The sequence below is a fragment of the Lissotriton helveticus genome, chromosome 3_1 (genome assembly GCF_964261635.1).
Source record: "Lissotriton helveticus chromosome 3_1, aLisHel1.1, whole genome shotgun sequence".
NCBI classification, from domain to species: Eukaryota; Metazoa; Chordata; class Amphibia; order Caudata; family Salamandridae; genus Lissotriton; species Lissotriton helveticus.
In genome coordinates this window covers 1,943,852,961-1,943,875,354 of record NC_136061.1, presented here as the reverse complement: position 1 = coordinate 1,943,875,354, position 22,394 = coordinate 1,943,852,961, and the positions used below count along the sequence as shown (strand labels likewise).

General features: G+C 49.1%; 1 protein-coding gene across 5 annotated transcripts in view; it reads left to right on the top strand.

The window, feature by feature from the left end:
• DENND4A (DENN domain containing 4A) overlaps nt 1-22,394 on the top strand; it is a 587,116-nt gene that overhangs the window by 400,403 nt on the left and 164,319 nt on the right. The window lies entirely within an intron of this gene.

Genomic DNA, 22,394 nt, shown 5'->3' with positions numbered 1-22,394 from the left:
CGTAATCGTAATCTGCAAGGGTTATTTATAGTTATTTATAGTTGGGCACACCCTTACCCAGATCACTGAAAGTAGTTGAGACACACAGCAACTGGAGTTTAGAATGATTATTTGTACACAAACCTTGTGTATAATAATAATAATAATAATAACTATTATTTAAGTAGCCATCATATATAACAAAATGAGCAGGGTGCAGGGTCAAGACTGATTTGAATATGGCTGGGTCCAAATTGGAATGGCACGATGAGCAACAAAAACTATGAATTTAAGCCCAGATCTCTGTACTGGAGGTGAATATTGGACATTGTTCAGCGTTCCGTCAATCAAGTGTTCTTTTTGCATTTTTGATTTGCATATGGCTGGTACCCAAACTAAGGTGGCATGGTGAGCAAAATAACGATGGGTTGGTATGCTATCCCAAGCGATTGCCAGTGGTTAGACAAATTGCAAGCATCCCTCTCATCACCTTTTGTGTGTTTCATGAACCGCCGTGGATGGCATAGGTATGCGCAGACGTGGGTCTCATGCTCACTGCGTCACTGAAACCAAGCTGTACCTTGCTGATGAGGCCATAACTAGGACAAACCAGTTCTGAGTTACTTGTGTTCCTGTTCAGAGGGGACCTGGCTTGTCAGTCCGGGCTGGACTGTTCCCATGAGGTGCAGCATCAAGACTGATTTGCATATGTCTGTGTCAAACTGAGGTGACCTGTCAGTATAAGAGCAATGGGTTGGGATGCTACACCGAGCGATTGCCTATGGGTAGACAAATTGCAAGCATTTCTCCCATCACCTTTTGTGTGTTTCATTCTCCTCAAGCAACCTGTTTTTGTGTTTGCCCCTCCCTTATTCTTAGGCATCCTTCCTCAATTATTCTCTATGGGGATGGGTGTTTGTGCACCTTCTTGCATCTGTATTGCTGCATGAACAATGACTCAGTCAAAGAAATAATAAGATAATTTAGGTAATATTCAGGTAATTTAATCAAAACACGCTTCCTTCCACATTAGCTCTGTGCTCGGCTGGGCAACCTTGAAATGTTAAGTGCACATAGCGTTCTAAACAGCAGAATGGAAGATTTTCTCTTTTTGTTATTTTTGTTAGTGCAACAAATTTCAGCCTGTTTATAAAATGATATGGAAATCTCAATCTGGTAACCATTACCACAGTTTCGAATATTAATTTCCTGGACCCTAAACCTTCAACTAGCACCCTCTAAAGGGTTAGTGCGGTCATGTTTCACATACAAGTAGGCATCATTTGTATGTAACGCCCTGCTATTTGTGTCCGGTATGGCAGTAGATATACATGTGAGAAGATCCGCACATTTATGTAACCTTGTGAATTGGTGCCTAATTCCTGAGTACCTAAAACTTTGAACAGCCCAGATCTCAAGTGACACTCTCCTTACTATAATAATAATGGTCATCATGAACACAGGCTTTATAGTTAAGTACATCCGAGGGATTTAGTCCAGATCCTTTTCTTCCTATTGCTGACGTTATAGCTTGTATGAAGAGAGCAAGGAGAGAAAGTAATCTTTTTTTTTTTTTTTTTGGTTAAATTTTTTTGATTGAGGAATCATATAAAAATACAAAGATGGGCCCACAACCACACGGGCTGGCCGCTAAGTCACATAGCACGACACATGAAATAAACAATCATTTCCGAGGCCAGGCCAAATCATAGAGTAAAATTGCTCCAGACATAGGACAGGATACAACAATTTTCTATATAAAACATGAAAATAACAAACACAAAGACAAGGCGAGTACAGTAATCAAGTCAGCCCAAATAGCAGAGGGGGAGGTCACTAAACAGGAGAACAGACATAGATCAAAGAGATTCGGTAAGGCCGTGAGGGGGGGGGAGCAGGGAGGACAGGAAAATCCTAGGAGTGAAAAATTTCGGGAACGTCGGCCTAAGGAGACAGGATAATATCGGAGGTGGCAACCAAGGGAGGGGTACAAATATCTCCACGGTATGCATTCCATTGACCCCAGATTTTCGTCCACGCCCCTGGTCTGCCCCTAGCCACGTAGACTGTCTTCTCTCGGAACATGGACCAGTCCATGTTGTCCTCCCACACCGAAACGTCAGGAGGTCGGGATACGCCCCAGAGTTGCGCAATGTCGCGCTTCGCGACCATGTAACCCAGGGTCGCCCATCTAGTCTGGGCCACAGAATAATCGGAGGGTTCCCACACATTCAGCAGGCATCGTCGGGCCTCAGGCCGCAGGGCAACACCCGTCACTACAGTCATTATCGCAAGCACATCCACCCAATAGGCCGCCACCACAGGACACTCCCAAAGTATGTGCAGAAAGGTAGCGCTCATCCCACAGCCACGCTTACACAAGCCATCCGGGGAAAAACCCATCACGACCAGACGCGGACCAGTCACATACACCCGGTGGAGGATCTTAAGTTGCACCAAACGAAGACGGGCGGGAATGGCGACCTCCTTTGGGGAGGAGAGTGCCGACTGCCAGTCCTCGTCATCCAGTTCCAATCCATCACCGACCCACATCTCCCGGAGTCGGACCAACAAATCCGCACGATTATAAATCAGTTTCTTATAGATGAGCGAGATAGTGCTGTCGGGCAAGTGTCCATCTAGTATACGATCTTCAAGGGGGGAAGACTCGGGTAGGGTCACATCAGGAGTCAGAACCGAGGTCAAGGCATGTCGGACTTGCAGATACCGGAAAAACTCTCTATCACTCAAGTCGTATTCCGCCTTAAGGGCCTGGAATGACTTCACGCGACCGTTCACACAAGCGTCACCCACCTTACAAATCCCAATCATATGCCAGCGTTCAAAACCCTTAGTAGACCAGAGACATCCCAAACGTTCAGAAGCATAAAGCGGAGTCGCCAGCGTCAGTCGATTCTCCCACCCCAAACTCACATTCGCAGCACGCCACACTTTGACCGCAGCCCTGGACGGGCCCACAAGATGGCTCCCGGCCGATCTAGAATATAGCGCTCTATTAAAGTCCCCTCCCGGCAACTGGAGCCTATCCATCTCAAAAGCCGGATCGCGACCCGACGGTTAATGGCCGAGAGCTGGGCAGCCCAGTAGTATCTCTTGATGTCGGGGAGCGCCATGCCCCCGTCGTACCAAGGGATAGTAAGTTTCGCGAGGGCTATACGTGGGCGCCCGTCCCAAATCAATTGTCTTTGCAGACTCTCGATTTCTCTGAAATAAGTAGCGGGAATGTCGTCGAAGGAGTTCTGAAGGGCGTAGAGGAACCGCGGCAAGGACATCATTTTAAATAGAGCCGCCCTACCCAGAGGAGACAGGGGTAGCTTACGCCAACGGGCCACATCCTGGCGTAATCTAAGAAGCGGGGGGAGGAGATTGCGCTCAAACCGGAGGGAGGGGTCCAGGGTAATAAAAATCCCCAAATACTTGAAGCCAGACTGGACCACCTGGATAGGGAACCTGGCCGGCAAAGAGGGCAAAACACCCGAGAGAACATACACGCAGGACTTAGCCCAATTAATAACAAGGCCCGAGTTAGCTCCGAACGAAGTAAGAACATCAAATAAGACGTTCAAGGATTTACGTGGGGATGTAAGATATAGAAGAATGTCGTCCGCGTAAAGAGAGACACGGTCTTCAAAGTCCGGCGACCAACGGATCCCCTTGAGTGATGGTTCCCATCGAAGCCACGCAGCTAACGGTTCCAGGGCCAGCGCGAAAAGCAATGGAGATAAGGGGCAACCCTGCCGGGTCCCTCTACCAAGGCTGAAGGGGACAGAGACTCTACCGTTCACCACCACTTGCGCTAAGGGTTCCACATACAACAGCTTCACCCATCCAATAAATTCAGGTCCAAAACCAAATTTTTCGAGAGCTGCCCAAAGATAGGGCCACTCGACCGTGTCAAAAGCCATCGAGGCATCCAACGAGGCCAAAATGGCCGGCTCCGTCAGACGCCCCACCCTCGCAACAGCACCGTGGAGACGACGTAGGTTAAGAGCCGTGTTGCGATGTGGGATAAATCCGGACTGATCCGAATGAACCAAGTCGCTAATGACCGTCAGTAGGCGGGTCGCCAGGAGCTTAGCCAGGACCTTAGGCTCAACATTTAACAGGGAAATGGGCCTATAAGACGAACAAAGGTCCCGCGGTTTCCCGTCCTTGGGAATTACGACTATCGTAGCAAGACGCTGGTCATACGGGAGAATACCCCGTTCCCGGGACTCCAAAAACATGGCACGAAGATGGGGCGCTACCTTGTCAGGGCGTAGCTTGTACAGCTCAATTGGCAACCCGTTCGGGCCCAAGGCCTTGCCCGAACGGAGCGAACGAATGGCAGTCGCTATTTCATCCGTAGTAAAAGGGGACTCCAACGAGACACGGTCTAGATCGGAAACACTGGGCAAAGCTATATCGCGCAACAAAAGGCGAGAGTCAGCCACATCCCGTCCAGACACAGGGGTATAAACCACACGAAAATATTCTGCAAAACATTCCACTATTCCAACCGGGTCTGTCACTTCGACACCATTCGACGACTGAAACACAGGCACCACACGATTCGCTCTCTCTTTCTTATCCAACCACGCCAGCAATTTACCCGCTTTATCCCCCACATCATATAGACGACCCTGCTGTTCCCGAAACATCAGTCTAGCCGCATCCGTGACCAAGGATTTATAAGCAAATTGTTTCAGACCCAGGGCGTGGAGTTTATCAGAGGTGACCTCAGACTCTAAGTCGGCCTCCCTCTCCGCAATCTCTGTCTCGAGGTCCACCACCTCCCGATTCCTAGCCTTCTTGGATTGAGCAATAAGGGAAAGGGCCTGCCCACGTATCACTGTTTTAAAGGCCTCCCACAGTGACACAGCCGAGGAAACCGACTCCTCGTTGTCCAAAAAATAGGCATCTAAAGATTTAGTCAAAAGGTTTCGGGTCTCAGGGGAGGCAATATACCAGGGGTTGATAGGAGCCACTCGGCCCGCCGCTTCCACCCCAAACTCAAAACAAAGCCAGAGCGGAGAATGATCGGAGATGCCCCGGGGGAGGTGTCTGATCTCACGCACCGCCGGCGTCTGCGCCGCGGGCATCAGGAAATAATCCAGTCTAGACAGACTCCCATGGGCCCCCGAATGGAAGGTGTATTGGAGCTGGGTAGGATGCATGAGCCTCCAGCAATCCACCAAACCAAACGTGTCCAAAAACCCACCTAGCCATTGTTGGGCCGAAGGAGTATCCCTAGGGGGGTAGCGATCATGTAGACCGGAGATCACAGAATTAAAATCGCCTGCAAGAAAAAGAGTACTGTCAGGAAGGTTCAGCAACACACGGCCCAAATCGGAAAAGGTGGAAGTCTGTAGGCCGGGGGGCACATAAACAGTAAACAAGGAGAGGGTACGACCTTCATAGCGACCCACGAGGACAGCATAACGCCCCCGATCATCAAGGATCACATCATCAATGGCTAGGGGGAGGGAAGCCCGAACAAGGATACCCACCCCCCTGGAACCAGTGGTAAACCCCGAATGCGCAGCAAGGCGATATCCCCACCTGTTCATCGCACGACAAGAATTGCCCACCAAATGAGTTTCCTGCAAAAAAACAATATCTGGAGATAAACGGCGTAGACATTTTAACACCACGCTCCGCTTAATGCGATCTCCCAGACCATTAACATTCCACGAAACCAGCCTCAACCCGCTACCCCCATCCCACACAGCAACGCCGAAACCCCCCCGTGATGAGCATGACATAACAAATATCAGAAGCAAGATTGATTCGCCTTGAAAACATAACACATAAACATCGAACATCCCAATCACCCACCCCCCAACAATCAAGAGAACACCCCCCACCCTGCACCCCTGCAAAATGCTAAATAGCCACCCCAACATGCAGTGTGCCTGTCGCCCAAGAACCCCTATTCTACAAAAAGAACCCCAGAGGAGGAAAGGCTCTGGCCCACCCGCCACCCCGAGTAGGACAGATAATGAGGAAAACACACAAACAGTAGAGGCACTGAGGCATTAAATCCCTGAAGAGTTTACTCTATTCGAGGGCCCAGGCGTAGGCGGATTGTTCAGCTCTCCACGCCACCCTCAGCACCACCCGGGTGGGCGGCGGACTCAGTCTCAGGAGGTCGGTCAGGCAGAGAGTCCATCCAGTCATTTACAGAATCAGGCCGATCAAAGAAGAAGGTTCGGTCGTTGTACTCGACGCGCAGCCTGGTCGGAAAAAGCATGGCGTAGCGAAGCCCCATGTCTCGGAGACGTTTCTTGACATCACGGAAGCCCATACGCTGTCTCTGGACCTGTTGAGAAAAGTCCGGATAGAAGTTCACCGTGGCGTTCTCAAAGGCCACCGGGCCCTTCACACGCGATGCTTGCAGGATAGCGTCCCGGTCCCTATAATGGAAGAGTTTCGCAACAATAGGCCTCGGCGGGGCACCCGGCTTACCCTTGCCCCCTGGAACACGATGAGCACGTTCCACTGCGAAAAACTTAGTCAAACCAGACGGGGAGAGGTGGTTCTGGATCAAGTCCTCAACAAGGAGATCAACAGAGTGAGGTTCTGGATTCTCCAGAACGCCGACCACGCGCACATTACAGCGACGGGCCCTGTTCTCAAAATCCTCCAAGCGCCGGGTCATGAAGTCGTTCACCTTACGAAGGTTGCCGATCTCCGTCTGCATCTCCGAAACGTCTTCCATGAGACTGGATGACTTGAGATCTAACGACTTCACCTTCTCATTGGTTTTCGACAGGTCAGCACGAATCAAGTTCACATCAATGGCCACGGTGTCAATTTTGTGGGCCAAAGCTTCATATTGTTGGCCTATCGTCTCCTTCATGGCAGAAATGGCGCCCATGACGTCCTGCAAGGATGGCTCCGTTGACGCATCCACAGTGTGATCAGCGTTACTTGATCCGGGCAGGGTGGCTCCGGGGGACCCCTTGGAATGGGTGTAGCGGTCCATAACGTTGGACTGGACCGGGCCCCCACGCAGGGGCGTCTTGGTCTTCCGAGTCTCTCGGTCCCCTCTGCCAGCCATGATAGAACTGCGTCACCAGGAGATCAACCAGGCTCGATAGAATGGCCACAGGAAAGCAGGGCCTCGGGACCAAAGAACCGCAGCTAGGGTACCACTATTGGGAGGGTCAACAGACAGGAGAATAAACCAGCCAAAGGCCCGACATCCGGTCCGTGCCCCGACTTCAGCCCAGGCCAGGCTCCTCTGCCAGATGTCTCAGTCTGAGGCAGAAACGAAACCGAAAATTAAGAGGGGGACCCACAAGTCGAATCCCCCTGCAGTTGTTGTTCAACTGCAAGACGGCCACTGAGCCTCACCCAGTCCTGGGCGTACCTCGAGGGCGGAGCCCGAAAGTCCGAATCGATGTAACTCCGGCACCCCGGGTCCAAATCAAATTTCAAAAAGTCCAGGGCAATCAGCCCAGTGTCCTCTACACAAATCCTCGTAAAAAGTCAGGATTAGTTCAGGATATCATGCCGGGAGTGGCGGGGGTCCGGGGAGCGCTGAGCTCACGCGGCCATCTCGGATGCCCGCCAAGCTCCTCCTCTCCGAGAAAGTAATCTTGAGTTGTGCAGCCCCATCTCATTGTTAAGTGGGACCATTAGAGAGCTTGTCCAAAATAGTTGTCAAAAGGTTCAACTGATTACGCTTATAGTTATAATTGTTAGAATTTGCAAATTGCAAGGGAAATTGCTCTGGGTATCTTCTTTTACCATTGTAATGTAAATATTTCCTACTGTTTGTATCATGCTATGTGCCAACAAATGATGCCCCAGAGTTAGTGTTACTAGCGCAATCAAATAAAAGTATGAAGATTATGGAAATGGAATCCGCAATAGAGTCTGGCATTTCTCTGTATGCAAAAACAACAAGTGATGGACTGAATGTGGATCAATGTCACACACTCCCCCAGTCAAAAGATCTGGGCCCAAATCCATCGTTTTTTTGCACTTCACACCACCCTGGGTTAGACAATGGCGATATGCAAATCAACTCTGACCCTGTTGCCCCATGGGAACAGTCCAGTCCGAACTACAAAAGCCATGTCCTTCCCAGAACGGAACCAAGCATCCGAGGACCGGACCGGTTTCGAGGTAACACCTCTCTTCAGCCCGGCTAGCTTGATTCCAGTGGTGTGGAGTGCCTGGGACCCACGTCTGGGCATCCCCAGCGCACTTAGGGCGGCAATTGCAAAAACAACAAGTGATGGACTGAATGTGGATCAATGTCACACACTCCCCCAGTCAAAAGATCTGGGCCCAAATCCATCGTTTTTTTGCACTCCACACCACCCTGGGTTAGACAATGGCGATATGCAAATCAGCTCTGACCCTGTTGCCCCATGGGAACAGTCCAGTCCGAACTACAAAAGCCATGTCCTTCCCAGAACGGAACCAAGCATCCGAGGACCGGACCCGTATCGAGGTAACACCTCTCTTCAGCCCGGCTAGCTTGATTCCAGTGGTGTGGAGTGCCTGGGACCCACGTCTGGGCATCCCCAGCGCACTTAGGGCGGCAATTGCAAAAACAACAAGTGATGGACTGAATGTGGATCAATGTCACACACTCCCCCAGTCAAAAGATCTGGGCCCAAATCCATTGTTTTTTTGCACTCCACACCACCCTGGGTTAGACAATGGCGATATGCAAATCAGCTCTGACCCTGTTGCCCCATGGGAACAGTCCAGTCCGAACTACAAAAGCCATGTCCTTCCCAGAACGGAACCAAGCATCCGAGGACCGGACCGGTTTCGAGGTAACACCTCTCTTCAGCCCGGCTAGCTTGATTCCAGTGGTGTGGAGTGCCTGGGACCCACGTCTGGGCATCCCCAGCGCACTTAGGGCGGCAATTGCAAAAACAACAAGTGATGGACTGAATGTGGATCAATGTCACACACTCCCCCAGTCAAAAGATCTGGGCCCAAATCCATCGTTTTTTTGCACTCCACACCACCCTGGGTTAGACAATGGCGATATGCAAATCAGCTCTGACCCTGTTGCCCCATGGGAACAGTCCAGTCCGAACTAGAAAAGCCATGTCCTTCCCAGAACGGAACCAAGCATCCGAGGACCGGACCGGTTTCGAGGTAACACCTCTCTTCAGCCCGGCTAGCTTGATTCCAGTGGTGTGGAGTGCCTGGGACCCACGTCTGGGCATCCCCAGCGCACTTAGGGCGGCAATTGCAAAAACAACAAGTGATGGACTGAATGTGGATCAATGTCACACACTCCCCCAGTCAAAAGATCTGGGCCCAAATCCATCGTTTTTTTGCACTCCACACCACCCTGGGTTAGACAATGGCGATATGCAAATCAGCTCTGACCCTGTTGCCCCATGGGAACAGTCCAGTCCGAACTACAAAAGCCATGTCCTTCCCAGAACGGAACCAAGCATCCGAGGACCGGACCGGTTTCGAGGTAACACCTCTCTTCAGCCCGGCTAGCTTGATTCCAGTGGTGTGGAGTGCCTGGGACCCACGTCTGGGCATCCCCAGCGCACTTAGGGCGGCAATTGCAAAAACAACAAGTGATGGACTGAATGTGGATCAATGTCACACACTCCCCCAGTCAAAAGATCTGGGCCCAAATCCATCGTTTTTTTGCACTCCACACCACCCTGGGTTAGACAATGGCGATATGCAAATCAGCTCTGACCCTGTTGCCCCATGGGAACAGTCCAGTCCGAACTACAAAAGCCATGTCCTTCCCAGAACGGAACCAAGCATCCGAGGACCGGACCGGTTTCGAGGTAACACCTCTCTTCAGCCCGGCTAGCTTGATTCCAGTGGTGTGGAGTGCCTGGGACCCACGTCTGGGCATCCCCAGCGCACTTAGGGCGGCAATTGCAAAAACAACAAGTGATGGACTGAATGTGGATCAATGTCACACACTCCCCCAGTCAAAAGATCTGGGCCCAAATCCATCGTTTTTTTGCACTCCACACCACCCTGGGTTAGACAATGGCGATATGCAAATCAGCTCTGACCCTGTTGCCCCATGGGAACAGTCCAGTCCGAACTACAAAAGCCATGTCCTTCCCAGAACGGAACCAAGCATCCGAGGACCGGACCGGTTTCGAGGTAACACCTCTCTTCAGCCCGGCTAGCTTGATTCCAGTGGTGTGGAGTGCCTGGGACCCACGTCTGGGCATCCCCAGCGCACTTAGGGCGGCAATTGCAAAAACAACAAGTGATGGACTGAATGTGGATCAATGTCACACACTCCCCCAGTCAAAAGATCTGGGCCCAAATCCATCGTTTTTTTGCACTCCACACCACCCTGGGTTAGACAATGGCGATATGCAAATCAGCTCTGACCCTGTTGCCCCATGGGAACAGTCCAGTCCGAACTACAAAAGCCATGTCCTTCCCAGAACGGAACCAAGCATCCGAGGACCGGACCGGTTTCGAGGTAACACCTCTCTTCAGCCCGGCTAGCTTGATTCCAGTGGTGTGGAGTGCCTGGGACCCACGTCTGGGCATCCCCAGCGCACTTAGGGCGGCAATTGCAAAAACAACAAGTGATGGACTGAATGTGGATCAATGTCACACACTCCCCCAGTCAAAAGATCTGGGCCCAAATCCATCGTTTTTTTGCACTCCACACCACCCTGGGTTAGACAATGGCGATATGCAAATCAGCTCTGACCCTGTTGCCCCATGGGAACAGTCCAGTCCGAACTACAAAAGCCATGTAGTAGTCACATAGTAGTCTGTATGCAGACCGTGTCTTAATATTCATCCAATACATTTTGGAAAGAGTTCTAAGATTTAGACATCATATGAGAGTTAGAAGAATGAGGTGGATTAATTGTACATGGAGGTGCATCAGGAGATGAAAATTCCACATCCAGCCTTTGTAGGAAGCTGGCTCTGTATAAACTATGCTAAAGTAAGGTATATTGTGCACAGAGTCAAGTGGAACCTCAAAGGTAGTCGGAGGTAAAAGTAGATAATATCTTACTCTCTATTTTTGGTAGTGTGGGCGAGCAGTAAGGCTTTATCAGAGGGTAGTGTTAAGTATCTAGGGCAGCTGGGTGCAGAGTGCTGAGGCCCGTTGTTATACAATGGGGGCTAGGAGGCCTCCGGTAGGTGGCTGCTCACGAGCATGCCACAGGGTTGAAGGAGCCAAGCTCCTGATGTTAGGCTCAGGGCAAAGGGGGGTCCAAGTTAGCACACAAGGTGCACCCACAGCGGTGCAGGGTGCTGATTTGGCCCCAGGTGCCCTGTTGTTTTCAATGGTGGTTGCCGGTTTCGGTTTTTAGCTGCAGACTTGGTCCAGGAAGTCTTCCAGGAGGAACCAACAGCTGAGCAGGTATGTTGTAGTGCTCGGGGACGTAGGTGCAACTCGAGTTCTCTTCTCCAGGGTGCAGGGTGGCTGGATGCAGGGGTGTCTTATGAGGTCGTATTTCACCTTAACGGACCACTCGTGGTTGGGGCGGTCTCCGTGCAGAGGCTGCAGGTGATGTCGGGGAGGCGTGAAGGGCTCAACCCACGGTGAACTCGGACTCTAGAGTGCTGAGGGAACTCGCTGGGACCGTTGGGTCACTCGTACAGTAGGCTTCGAGTGCAGTGGTGGTTCCAGGCATGGGGATTCTTTGTCATCAGCAGTCTTTCTTGGCTGTTTCTTTTGAACAGAGCTGCTGTTCACAGGAAATCCGGTCTTTGCTGAAGGCAGTTAGTCCTTCCAGGGGTTCTGGAGGACTGGCTGGGTGCAGGAAAAGCCAACTTTTGGCACATGATCTCTGGAAACTGCAGACAGGTTGGTGGTAGGACTAGGCCCAAGTCAGTTATTTTCTGCGGTCTCCTCTGCTGGGCGTCTTCTTTCATCCTCCTTCTTAGGTTGTGGGAATCTGTCATCTTGGTTCAGCGCTGCCCCTTACATCTGTATTTAAGGGGCGTTTTAGGGGTCTTGAGGTCAGTAGCCAATGGGATACTGACCTTAGAGTGACTATACCCTTGGTGTGCTCACCCCACCTGGGGGAGTGGGTACAATCCCTAACTCTGATTGGAGAATGCCTGCCATCTGCAAGATGGCCAGCACTGAAGAGTGGGCTTCATCTCACCTCCCCCACCTGACGCGTGGGGTTGGAAGAGGTGGGCACACCTTCAGTGCTGCTCCAATTTTTCCCACCTGAAAAAGAGGGGTGACAGGAAGGGAGCATGCTCCTGATAGCAGGAGAGGCTGAGGGTCGTGTCACAAAGGCAGCAAGGCCTTTGAAGCTCCTCTGCCACCGGAAGCTCTTCCTGACCTGGGAGAGGTGTGACCACATCTGAAACTTTGTTTCCGGGCTCAGGGAGCGATGGCTCCCATCCCAGGGGTCCAGAAACATGTCTTGTGGTGGCATGCTGGTGTTTACCAATCAGTGAACCCACCAGAAGCTAGTCATTTTTCAGGGGGCATTTCTAAGATGCCCTCTGAGTTGCATGGTATAATAAATCCCATACAAACAGTGTGAGTTTTTTATGCTGAGAAGTTTGATACCAAACTTCCCAGTATTCAATAAAGCCATTATGGTTCTGTGGAGTTTGTAATGACAAACTCCCAGACCGTATACTCTTAATGGGTTTACTGCACTTACGTCTAAGAATGCATTTAGACACTGTAGGGGTACAGTGCTCATGCAACTGTACCCTCACCAGCTAGAGGAGTGTCTTACCTATACCATAGTCAGTGGGTTGCAGGGTCGACTCTTCACTTTTCTCTGCACCAAAACATGCAGCCAGGACCTCTAAGGTTGTACAATATGTGCTGCAGCCTTTAGAAGCCTTCCCTGGTCAAAGGGCCCTTGGTACCCATGGTACCTTTTACAAGGGACTTACATGTGGCCAGAGAGGTGCCGATTGGGGGTACAAAGGTATAGTTTTGGGAAAGGGCTCAGGCCCTGGGAACCTGATTGGCAGGGACCCAGGGCACATCAAGTCAAAGTGCATCAGAAATCTGGCAAAAAGTGAGGGCTTACTGCAGCAGAAAACCAGCTTCCTACAGCCTTTGATCGTAGAAACCTTGTTTGCAGGACTAATGATTCTGTGCCAGAAGGTAGAAACTGTTACAGCTATGTTTAAGCCAACCAGGTTAGGAATGCATGTTCCAGAAGCAACAGCCTCCTAAATATGGGTTGTCAAAACATGCAAAGACATCAGCATATTCTGCATTTGGTTTGCTAAGCTAGCACCCCGAGGAGGGGTCGTTGCACGATCCTTGCTAAAACCATACACTTAATCAACTTGCCTTTTTATTTTTGTACTGTCACACAGCACTTGTGTACTGTGCACAATAGACTAGAGTATTACCTTCTGGGATGTGCTGAAATCACTTTGCACATGTGAATGATAACATATATTATCTGGCCGTACTACATTAAATTCCTTTAAGTATGTGCCCAGTAGTGTAGAATTTATTTGGGTAGTGTGGTCTTTTGCATGTTGGTATTTATCGTTTACAAATAGAGACAACATCTTTCATGTCCCTGAGGTCTTCTCTTGATATCATAGGTGGGCAAAGGGCATTGTCCACTCCTGGATCTAAATTATATTCCTTTGGCCAACCTATTTTTAGAGACATCAACTTAAGAAGAATAGATCCTGAAAGTACTTTTTCCAGAATGCATACTTGAAGGGAAATATAAGAACAAAGTGTGGCTAGCCACAAGATAAGCAATTAATGCCAACACTTTAAATCCAAAGTTATGCATTTCAGTTTCACAGAGCTTAGTGAAAGACGTGGCTTATCTTCACAGAACTCAATCAAGATATTATTGGCAGTGGCGTCAAGATTCTGTTATCCATTTTTAGGGTCGAGCATGTGCAAGCGCATGCGTCTCGCTTGTGAGACACTGTTGTTAACAAAAAGGGGTTGGAGCCCACCCGTTGCTAACCATTTGCTGGTTTGATTTGCACTCTTATTTACAACCTCATAATTCATCAGGGCATGTCTAACATCTTTCCCTTCCTCTCTGTGGAGCAGGGACCAAGCACTGATTAATTCAACTTAATCAGTACATGTCCGCTAATCAGTGCCCATCTGCTGCTCTCGACGTAATTGAGGTACTATTTTGTTCTGTTTAACTTTTAGTGCCCTGAAAACAGAAAGTCTGTGACTGGCAAAACTGTGCCCAGCAGGACATTCAAAATTGCAAAGATGTATTTTCTATAGCTAACTTACTTTTATTTTGCTAAGTCTTCTTTTCTAACTTTGCACTCATGATCTTTTGTTTTTGGGCACTGCTTTCAGACAATGAGGATGATATTTTTGCAAAGTGACATTGTTTCTTATTTGTAATTTGTGAAATGATGCTTTAACACATCATCGTGCAGTCCGCCCCAATCCACCCCACTCCGCCACCACACCCGTACCAATCTGTCCTACCTAAGTCAATCCACCCCAGACCAATCCAATCCATCCAACTCCAACCGACACTATTTATTTATTCCATTTATATGGCGCGACAGCTACCCTGAGGGTTTCCCGGTAGGTTTACACTACTCACACAAATGCAGACCAATCCACCACACTCCAGTCTCCCCAACTCACCCACTCCAAACTACCCCACTCCAGTCCAAAACAATCTGCCCCACTCCAATCTAAAACAATCTGCCCCACTCCAATCTAAAACAATCTGCCCCACTCCAATCGTATGCACTCCATCTGCCCCACTCCAATGCAAAACAATCTTCCCCACTCCAAAACAATCAGCCCCACTCCAATCCAAAGCAATCTGCCCCACTATAATCTTATGCACTCAAATCTGCCGGACTCCAATCTAAAAACATCTGCCCCACCCTAAACAATCTGCCCCACTCCAATCCAAAACAATCTGCCCCATTCCAATCGTATGCACTCCAATCTGCTGCACTCCAATGCAAAACAATCTGTCCCACTCCAATCCAAAACAGTCTGCCCCATTCCAATCTAAAACAATCTGCCCCACTCAAATCTCCCCCGCTGCAATCTCCCCCACCGCAATCTGCCCCACCCCAATCTGCCCCACCCCAATTTGCCCTACACCAATCCGCTCTACTCCAACCCACTCCAATCTGCCCTACTCTAATGCAAAACAATTTGCCCACTCCAACAAACTGTCCGTATTTAAATTCAAAACAGCCTTCCACACTCCGATCTAAAACGTATCTGCCCCACTTCAATCTGCCGCACTCCAATCCAAAACAGTCTACCCTACTCCAATCTGCTTCACTCCAATCCAAAGTAATCTTCCCCACTCCAATCCAAACAATCTGCCCCACTCAACCCAAAACAATCTTTCCCACGCCAATCCAAAATAATCTGCTCCTATTCAGAAAAATCTGCCCCACTCCAGTCCAAAACAATCTGTTCCACTCCAATCTATCTACCTCCAGTCTGCCCCACTCCAATACAAGACATTCGCCCCACTCCAGTCTGCCCCACTCAATTCTGGATGAGTCTGCCCACTCCAGTCTGCCCCTCTCCAATCCAAAACAATCGCCCCACTTCAATCTGCCCCACTCCAATCCAAAATAATCTGCCCCACTTCAATCTGCCCCCCTGCAATACAAAACAATCTGCCCACTCCAACAATCTGTCTGTACTCAAATTCAAAACTGCCTTCCCCACTCCAATCTAAAACTTTTCTGCACCACTTCAATCTGCCTCGCTCCAATCCAAAACAGTTTACCCTGCTCCAATCTGCTCCACTCCAAAACAATCTCCCCACTCCAATCCAAACAATCTTCCCCACTCCAATCCAAAACATTCTGCTCCTATCCAGAATAATCTGCCCCATTCCAATTTGCCCCACTCCAATCCAAAATAATTTGCCTACTCCAATCTGCTCCAGTCGAATACAAAATATCTGTTCCACTCCAATCTATCCCTATTTCGTCAGCCCCACTCCAATCCAAAACAATTGCCCCACTCCAGTCTGCCCCACTCCTTTCCAATCCACCCCACTCCATTCTGAATCAATCTGCCCACTCCATTCTGCCCCAATCCAAAACAATCTGCCCCACTCAAATCCATCACAGTCCAATCTTTCCCACTCCAATTCAAAACAATTTCCCAGGACACTTTTGAGTAGCAGTGCGCGATACAAATCCATATATAACATAACATAACACTCCAATGTGCCCCGCTCCAATCTGCTCCACTCCAAAACGCCCCACTCCAGTTCGCCTCACTCCAATCCACCTCACCCCAATCCACCCACTCCATCCCAGTTCACCCCACTCCAATCTATTCCAATTCACCCCAATCCAGCACTATGCAATCTACCCCACTCCTATCCAATCCACCTCACCCCAATCTAATCCATCCCACTCCCTCCCCAATCTACCCCAGTCTAAACTAATCCTCCCCACTCAATGTAAAACAATCTGCCCCACTCCAATTGGCCCAACTCTGATCCAAAACAATCTGCCCCACTCCAATCAAAAACAATCTGCCCCACTCCGATTCAAAACAATCTGCCCCACTCCGATTCAAAACAATCTGCCCCACTGCGATCCAAAACAATCTGCCCCACTCCGATCCAAAACAATCTGCCCCACTCCGATCCAAAACAATCTGCCCCACTCTGATCCAAAACAATCTGCCCTACTCCACTCTATAACAATCTGCCCCACTCCAGTCTGCCTCATTCCAATCAGCCTCAATCCAATCTGCCACATTTCAATTCAGGACAATCTGGCCCACTCAAATCCAAAACAATCCGCTGCACTCTAATGTTCCCCACTCCAATCCAATCCACCTCACCCCAATCCGATCCACGTCAATACAGCCAAATCAAATCTACCCCAATCTAATTGCACACCCCAATCCAATCCACCTCAATCCTTTCCAACTCACCCAATCCACCTCTTTCCATTCTACCCCAATTCAGTCCGCCCCGCTCAGTCCAATCCACCTCACTCCAATCCAGTCTACTCCAATCTAGTTCACCCCATCCCACCCCTCTCCATTCCTCCTACTCCGTTCTACCCCACCCACTCTAGTTTACCCCTCCCCAATGCACCCTACTCAAGTCCAATCCACCCTACTCAAGTGCAGTCCAATACACCCCACTCCAGTCCACTCTACTCCAGTTCACCCCACCCCAATCCACCCCATCTCATTTCAGTCCACCCAACTCCAATCCATTCCACCCCCTTTAGTCTAGTCCAATCCACCCCATTCAACCCAACCCAATCCCCCCCAACCAATCTAATACACCCATTCAGGCCACCCACACTAATCCACACCACTATACTCAATCCAACCCACTCTTCCAATCCAACCCACTAACTCAACCCATTCCACCCTTTTCCAACCCACTCCACTCTACGACACTGCACTCTATAACACAGCACTCTACGACACTCTCTGCCATGGAACCGCTGAACTCTGCTATACTCCCCTACTCTACTAGATCCCACCTGCAACACTCCGCTACACTCTAGGACACTCCACACCACTAACATTTAGCAATACTGAACAGCAGCCACACTGGTGTAAACATTGCCAAAACCAATAGATCTTGTATAGGTGAGACCTATTGGCTTTGCCAGTGCTTGTTTCATATTTTATTAATTGTTTTAATCATGGGAATGACCTTACATAGTTCCCAGAAATTACCTCACTAAGGGCCATATGTATGAACACATTTTCCCATAGACACAGAATGGGTAAAACCCTTTGATACATCTGGCCCATAGTTACCACTAGCCCCATCCATTCCTCTGTGCCACAATCAATCAGGATTTATAAGCACAGCTAATCACCTGTTAGGGTATCCCGGGCCTTGCAGGCCCCAGAGGCTTATTCGAACCCAAATGCAAAAAGAACCTGGCTTGGCAGTTTGAGCTGGACTGTTCCCATGAGGCCTAGGGTCAAGACTGATTTGCATATGGTTGGGTCCAAATTGGGTGGCGTGGTGAGCAAAAGAAAGATGGATTAAACCAGACCCAGAATGGATTAAAACCTGTTCAGCATTCTATCCATCATTTGTTCCTTTTGCTTTTGTCTCCTTAATTGGGAAAGGTAAGCCCAGACATGGGTCTCGTGTTCACTGCACCACTGGATTCAAGCTAGCCTGGCTGATGAGGGGTGATGACCCGAAACCGGTCCCAGGATTCTTGGTTCCGGTCCGGGCTGGACTGTTCCCATGAGGCACAGGGTCAAGACTGATTTGCATATTGCTGGGTCCAAACTGGGGTGGCGTGGTGAACAAAAGAACGAGGGATTAAACCCATATCTTTGTGACTGGGGTGAATGTTTGCATTGTTCAGCATTCCGTCCAACATTTGTTCCTTTCGCTTTTGTCACCCTAAGTGGGAAGGGTATGCCCAGACGTGGGTCCCATGCTCACTGCGCCACTGGATTCAAGCTAGCCTGGCTGATGATGGGTGATGCCCCTAAACTGCTTGTTTCGGTCCAGGGAGGACCTGGCTTGGCTGTTCGGGCTGGACTGCTCCCAAGAGGCACAGGGTCAGGATTGATTTGCATATGGCTGAGTCCAAACTGGGGTGGCATGGTGAGCAAAAGAACAATGGACTAAACCCAGATCTTTGTGACTGGGGGTGAATGTTTGCATTGTTCAGCATTCCATCCATCATTTGTTCCTTTTACTTATTCGAACAGCCTGGTCTTGAGGGCCATTCGGAATTGAGGTGATGGTCTTAAGGTGTAAAGGGAGGCTGTTCCAGGTCTTTGCTGCGATGTGGGAGAAGGAGTGTCCTCCACTTTTGCTTCTGTAGATGTGGGGAGTATTGGCCAGTGAAAGGTAGGCGGAGGGTAGTCTTCTTGATGATTGGTGGAAGTTCAGGCTGTGGTAAATTTAGGCCGCTCCTTACTTGTGTACGGCCTTGTGTACATGGGTCAGCAGCTTGAATTGGCATCTCTTCAGTACGGGGAGCCAGTGGAGTTTCCTGAAGTGAGGTGTGGTGTGGGTTCATCGGGGAAGGCTGTGGATGAGTCTGACTGTTGTGTTCTGTATGGTCTGAAATCTCTGTAGAAGGTGTGCGGTGATTCCTAGGTAAAGGTCATTGCCATAATCCAGTCAGCTGGTGATGAGGGCTTGTGTCATGGTGCGTCTCATGTGTAGGGGTTGCTAATTAAAGATCTTAAGTACCATGCGCAGAGTGAGGAAGCAGGCGGAGGAGATGGCGTCAATCTGTGATTTCGTGGTGAGCTTGTTGCCAATGATGATTCTGAGGTTTCTGGTTTGGTTGGAGGGAGTGAATGCAGGTCCTAGGTCTGATGGCCACAAGGAGACGCATGTGTTGCTGCTGTTGACAAAGATCAGAAATTCTGTCTTGTCTGTGTTCAACTGCAGGCAGTTTTTCTTCATCCAGTCGGCAGCGTTTGTCATGTATCGAAATATCAGATCCACGCTTAAGCTTTTTATTTCCTACCACATCGAATAGGCAGAAAATGCACCAAAAGTTCTTTTTACATTTTTGGGTGATACTATCCCTCAGGCGTGTGCACAGCCCTCTTTAGCATTACAAAAACTGTGACTCTTGCCACCTTTTTCCAGGCTAAAATCTTGCAGATCTACCTAAGGTCCAATACCAAGCCAACCACTGACACCTGCATACCTTGCTGGAAGTCCGACTTGGGAGCGGATGAGAAGTTTGAACCATTTTCTCTCGAAGAGGTCCAGCGGTTTTTGAGTTTGGCAAAGTCAGGCTTCCCTTCAGATATCTGCTCTTCCAGAATTATGGTGTCTCTAGCCGGACATCTCGCTCCGGCTAGTCAGTCTATCTTCAAACTTACAGTGGAAACGGGCACTATACCCTCTGACTGGAAAGCTGCGTATTTTCTACTGATTTTAAAGAAAACCAACCAGGACCCTAACACCCTATCTATCGTCCCTTATCATTGATACCTCATTTGGGTAAAGTGCTAGTGGGCTTATCAACCAACTAACAACTTACCTAGAAAAGAATACAAATTTTGACTCCTCGCAGTCTGAATTTAGACCAAGCCATAGCACTGAACCGGCTGTGTTGGCAGTTAGCGATTCTCTAAGACTAGCTCTGGATGCAGGTTCCCATTCCATGCTAGTGCTGCTGGATCGCTCCTCAGCTTTTAATACTGTCTCTCGTTTTAGACTATTAAAGAGCCTGCATGAAATTGACATTCGAGGGACTGGGCTCAAATGGCTTCATAACTTCTTGGACGACAGATCCCAAACTATCCCTCTGGGCCACTACACCTCTTGTAAGATGTGTTTGGATGAGGGTGTGCCACAGAGCTCATGCTCCGTTCAAAATATATATTGCACCCCTTGCTAAGCTTGTTGAGCCTTTTGGTTTTGGAATTATATCCTATGCCGACGATATGCAGCTGACTCTCACTTTTGATGCTGATTTAGATGCAACTAAAGATTGTTTCGCGAAAGGAATGTTAGCCATCACTGGATGGATGACTGATAATTACCAACAAAGGACATGTGCGGATAACCCCACTAAATTGACAATTACCTACAATTGAATTTAGACAAGACTGAGATCATGATGGTCGGCAAAGCCAATACATTGTGGTCTAATGAGTAGTGGCCTTCCCAATTAGGATCAGCTCCATCTCTCAAACAATCTGTTAAGAATCTTGGTATAAAAATTGATCAAGTCCTCTCTATGAAAGCCCATGTTCTGGACACCACAGGTAGGGGTTTCCATAATACGCAACTCCTACGCAGAAATGTTCAATTTTTACCGCTCTATTTGAGAAGAACTTTAGTCCAAACTCTAGTAGTTAGTCGACTAGATTATGGGAACTCCTTTCTGGCCACAGTTAATGAGAAGCTTGAGGCCAAACTCCAGGTGGTACAGAATACCGCAACAAGACTCATTTTCGGGTACTCCATGGGCTCCTTCACTGAAGATGCTTCACTGGCTGCCAATGAAGAAAATGACCATCTTTAAGATCTGCTGCCTTACATACAAAACTATAAGGGGAAATGGCCCTGGCTATCTCCAAAAGAAAGTTAAACTTTATGTACCCACTAGAAATGTAAGATCCATGGACAAAGACTTGCTGAGTGTCCCCCACATCCACTTCTCTAGATGTGGAGGGAGATCTTTTTCTTACCAGGCTCCTGTCTACTGGAACAGACCCCCTTTGCACATTCTTGCATGTTCGAATTATTGCCAATTTAGGAAACTATTGAAAGCTTCCCTCTTCTAATGATGCCCTCTGGTGATTAGAGCTCTATATCAAATTCAATTAACATAACATGCATTTGTGGAAGTTGGGTATCATCTGCTTAGGAAATTATGTTGAGACCATGGGATCTGACGATGTAGGCCAGCAGAGTTAAATATGTGTTAGAGTGTGGGGCTGAGGGATTAACCTTGGGGTACACCGCAGGTTCAGAGGTGAAAGGTGGTAGGTGGATCCTTTGGATTCTTCCAGTGAGGTGATCTAGCTGAGCGCATCCCCTTGGATGCTGATGTGGTGAAGTCTTTCGATCAGTGTGTGGTGGGATATGGTGTTAAAGACTGCAGAGAGGTCGAGGAGGATCAAATCTGGCTTTGTAACATTTCTGCATCCAGCAACTTCGTTCATTTGCTCAGTACTGGGCTTGAGCAGAGATTAGGCTCCTTCTGGGAATACCTGGGATCAGGATGCCATTCTTCAGGGTAGGAATAGACTTTAGAGACAGTGCAGATATCCTATAGGTTATTCTGTAGTACCTTGCATCAGATATCCCCTTTAGCTCCGGTCCAACATCACACTAGTGTAGATTACCTTTGCCAAGCAAGAGCTGTAGTACACATTGTGCCCTGGGGGCAGAACAGGCGTGTGCACCCGCTTTGTGTCTCCGGGGCTCAGTATTATTACAAAAGGGGCTGCAGATACTTGTGCACCCTTTTCTGTAATGCTGTCAGTGCTGGCGCACATAGAGCACCCTCATTTGGTTGGGGGTGTGGCCCATGCAGTTGAATTTATTTGTCTTTGCTCCCGTGCCGTAATAATGAGGGAGGTGTAGACACAAACAGGCCCTTAGGAGGCGCACTCACAGTGTGTCACAAAAAGGTGGTGCATTGTCAGTGTGCCTCCTAAAGGCAGCCCTCTGGAGAGAGGAGAGAGGGTCCCATGGACCCCCATTCCGTCCCAATACATCCCCTGCAAGCCGGTGCAGTCACTCACTGCACCCGTCTGCAGGAGGATCTCTGTCACCTCTCTAAAGAGCAGGCGGATGCCGCTTGCCCAGTGAAACACGGAGCATCTGATTAAAACAGCTGCTCCAGATTTCACTGAATGCACTGCCCTGAGGGCAGTCCGGAATTTGCGGCTGCCCTCAGGGCAGCAGATTCATTGTAATTTGGTGCACTATTTGTTTGTGCCCAACACTTAAAGGTGCACTGTGGCGCAAACATGAACAGTGTGTTCGATTCATAGTACAGTCCCAAGT